Raw genomic sequence first — 4471 nt, 5'->3', positions numbered from 1 at the left:
GAAATAAAATTTACACATCAAATATATATATATATATATATATATATATATATATATATATATATATATATATATATATATATATATATATGTATATATATACATATATATATATATATATATATATATATATATATATATATGTATATATATACATATATATATATATATATATATATATATATATATATATATATATATATATATATATATATATATATATATAGTTAATAGTTTATAAACCTCCGAGAACAGTATGCTCGTTGAGATGACTGACACTATGAAGAATTTTCTTAATCACTTTCTTCTTCTTTATATTTTTCCGTATATGCATAATAATAATGTAGTTACCCTTAATAATTTCGTTCTCTATGAAAATTCCCTTTCAGTTTTCTATCTATTGCGATATGGGTAAACCCCGATTAAATGGTTAGTTCATAACACGCCCGTTATACTTGTAACTTTTCGTAATGTTACGGTTATATAGATCTGAGATAGGCAGCATATGCCATGGTACGCTGGTTCTTTAATTAAACAAACGCATTTCGAGACAGAGCAATTACACAGGGTTTGATTATAAATTGAGTATAGGTAACTTATAAGAACAGTGGACACATCTTTTGGATACACAGAATGTAAAGGTCTATATCATTTTCTTTTGTTGCACGTAGCAAGACAAGAATAAGCCATACTTTGTCAATATAGTCGATCCAGAACTGGGCCGTTTAGCCAATATAGCCTTATCTGATATTTCTGCTAGAATTGTACACTGACATTTATGACAATTGTCGCTAGTCTGGCGTGATCTTGATATATTCAGCCAATTGCCGTGTATTGAAATCACTGTCTTGTATGGTTGATAGTCACTATCAACGAACATGCGTGCAATAAATTCTGCAAACAAGAGCTTTTTCAAAACCTCCAATGAACTCTCATTGCTCTGTTGTAGTGTTTCCCAGTCAAAACCTTTTCCAGAGACCATTAAGATGTGAAATAAGTGTGTGAAAGGCATCTAAGTGAATGTTTGTGTTTTGATATATTTCAGGGTTCTTCCATATGTTAGCATATGTTTTCTTGGCCACTGCTAAAGCAGATGCTACAAACGTTTATCTCTGACCAACAGCCTCGGTATATTACCTTTTGTGATTCATGAAGTAATTTCTATACCGTAGCAATTTCTGTCAAAGGAGCATTTACGGGAGGCATGTCTTCAACAACGGACTGCTTCAACATTTCTTTCCTTTAATTAATGACACCAATCAAGACCAACTTAGGCAGAGGCTAATTCAACTGTCACACTCACCAACTACAACAGCTGATGTGTTAATAACTGGTTCTGCCTTATTGGTCAGGAAACACTCATGGATTTTTTTCTGGTTGATAATCTACTGACCTTGGTCGTGTAGTCTTTGCCAGCTGAGTCGAGGTTTCTCTCAGTTCACTTTTAACTTCATGGTCTGTTGTCTCCTGAATTACAATCACGTGTGCTGAATGAGTTGTTCCAGATCTAGATGGAGTCTCCCAATTTAAGTCAAAGTTATCCCAGTACAGATGGATAATGATGTTAATTGGTGATATTGGATCTGGGATACTACTTTATCTTCCAATAGTGCTATTACACGTGGTCGTTTCTAATTCTAGAATTTGGGAGTAAGATTGGCAATGGCCATAAATGATAAGAAGAGTTGGAATCTTCGCAATACCCGTCATCTGCTGCAAAGACATTTCCATCAAGAGATGTTTGTGCATTTTGAGACTTCCATTAGTGACTGCGTGACAAAGGAATGAGCAAATCTTTAAGTCTTAGCCTATTTGGGGCAGTGGAATAATTTTTACTACATAAAAGAAACATGAAACAATGTTCCAAGACATTGACAATAAGGTATATGTTCTTTATTGCCATTCACTGAATGATTGTCCTTTCTTATGATCCAAAACATTACGTCAAAGCATAATGGTGCAATCTTCAACCATAAACCACACGTTCATCAAATGCTGTCTCTACAGCCTGACCTTTTAGGATGGTACTAGAATTAACAAGGTCACTCATATAATTTGGTTACCAAAACTAAAACTGACCTTGAAATTGTCGCCGAAGTTTTTCCTTCATATGACGGGCTATAGTCATCAAGACTATTATGATACATGAACTGCAATACTTCTTACGTAACGTCATACATGTCACATTACCACCTTTAACAATATTCTCCTTTAAGTAATAACATATACATTCAAATGTATTCTTATGTGCCTTATTTAGACCATTGTCAATAGTTGTTTCGGATTATAAAGTATCCCGTGTTCTTATGTAAGTTTTCCTGTAAGTCAAATGGGTAGTATGCCTCTTTTGCGAAGAGATCTACATTTCTGATTTTACGCAATAATTCTTCATACTGTTTTCGATCAACAGCATCCTTTATACTATTATCAGCTGTAACAGTCAGACATTTAGTGAGAGGTTTTTCCTTTCGTTTGATAGATTTTTGTACTTTAAAAAAAGATAATAATATACACTCATACAGAAATGGTATAGATGCTTTGGACATTCAGGACCATTTGGATGCTCTAGGACACTATTGTTGAATCATAACAGGAGCTCTTCCTGTTTAGATAGCTAGAAGTATTTGTAAAACTTTAATAACACCATCTATGTATTTCGTGTAAATCATGACCAGCTTGGCCTGGAACTACAGAACAAATATCATCTAGGCGAATAAGTTCTGAAGTCTGGCTTTCAGCCACAACACTTCTAATCTTTTCAAAAGTTTTGCCAGTCAAAGGTTTAATAGCGGAATCCGATTTATTGTGTCTGAAATGTACAATGCAGATATTTTCACGAAAACTTCTAGCTGTTCTTGATTTTCTTCTATTTGATCTACTTAGTTTTACTGGGCGTTCTTCATCCATGATATCTGGTTGGGGTAGTCTGAAAATATAAGTGATTAATTATACAGATTCTTCTTTAATTCTATTCCATAATATACTTCACTGAAAATGTTTAAATCATATATGATATACATTTTGTTAGTTCTAACAATGTATTATATTTACTTCTGAGACGTACATTCAGTAATCGCAGGATATTGGTACGCCGGGTACATGAAATCCTTGATCATTACCATGGTAACGATCTTGGTAATTGGTTTACTGTGTTCATGCGTCATGTAATATGAAATACGTTGGCAATAATTTTTATCATTTTACCAAACAAGTGTTGTACACAGATTAATCTTTATACACAATGTGATGAATGAATTATTATATTTAATTGCCAAAGAAATATACCTTCCCGTCGTTTCTCTTTTACAGTTACCAGGGATATAATTCTTATTGTTTTCAGTTCAAAGTTATCTTTTCTCTTTCAATCATATTGATCAACATACATACATACATATATCAAGGCATTTCCCCCAATTTTTGGGGGTAGCCGACATCAACAAATGAAACAAAACAAAAAAGGGGACCTCTACTCTCTACGTTCCTCCCAGCCTAACAAGGGACTCAACCGAGTTCAGCTGGTACTGCTAGGGTGCCACAGCCCACCCTCCCACATTATCCACCACAGATGAAGCTTCATAATACTGAATCCCCTACTGCTGCTACCTGCTACATAAAACATAATAATCTTAAGCAATGACGTTTGAGAACTTATTATTTTGGATTCCATAATCTCTTATACACAAAAACATAAAAACGTAATTTTACGAAGTCATGGGCAGATAATCAATCGCGTACTGTATGCTTAATCAGCATCCATATATCACCAAAACAAGTGACATTCAATGAGGATATGTTAAGCTTCACAGTGATTATTATTATTATTATTATTACTATCCAAGCTACAACCCTAGTTGGAAAAGCAAGATGCTATAAGCCCAAGGGCCCCAATAGGGAAAAATAGCCCAGTGAGGAAATTAAATAAATAAATGAAGAGAACAAATTAACAATAAATCATTCTAAAAAAGGCAACAACGTCAAAACAGATATGTCATATATAAACTATTAACGTCAAAAACAAATATGTCATATATAAACTATAAAAAGACTCATGTCCGCCTGGTCAACAAAAAAGCATTTGCTCCAACTTTGAACTTTTGAAGTTCTACTGATTCAACTACCCGATTAGGAAGATCATTCAACATAGAGGTATATAGAATGGCAGAGCCATTTCTATATACATTGACAGTGATATAGGTGTCATAAAATCCCACTAGTGGGGGACCTAGGATACAAACAAGGCCTTGATACAACTGGATCAGAGTCTATTTGTTTACGGATGAAAAGGCAAATCCAAGAATCCCTCCGCCCAACACCTGAACCTGAACCGCAGTCAGCTTTGTCAAACCGTTGCTAAGTGCATAACCTTATTGATTATGACAACTTATGCTAGTCACGACAATGATATCAAGAGTACGCTTCTCAGAAGACCTAATTTTAAACGAAAAGCGTCACCAAGAATTAATGAGGGTTT

This window comes from Palaemon carinicauda, chromosome 16 (assembly GCF_036898095.1).
Source record: "Palaemon carinicauda isolate YSFRI2023 chromosome 16, ASM3689809v2, whole genome shotgun sequence".
Lineage (NCBI taxonomy): Eukaryota > Metazoa > Arthropoda > Malacostraca > Decapoda > Palaemonidae > Palaemon > Palaemon carinicauda.
This window is presented reverse-complemented; position numbering follows the sequence as displayed.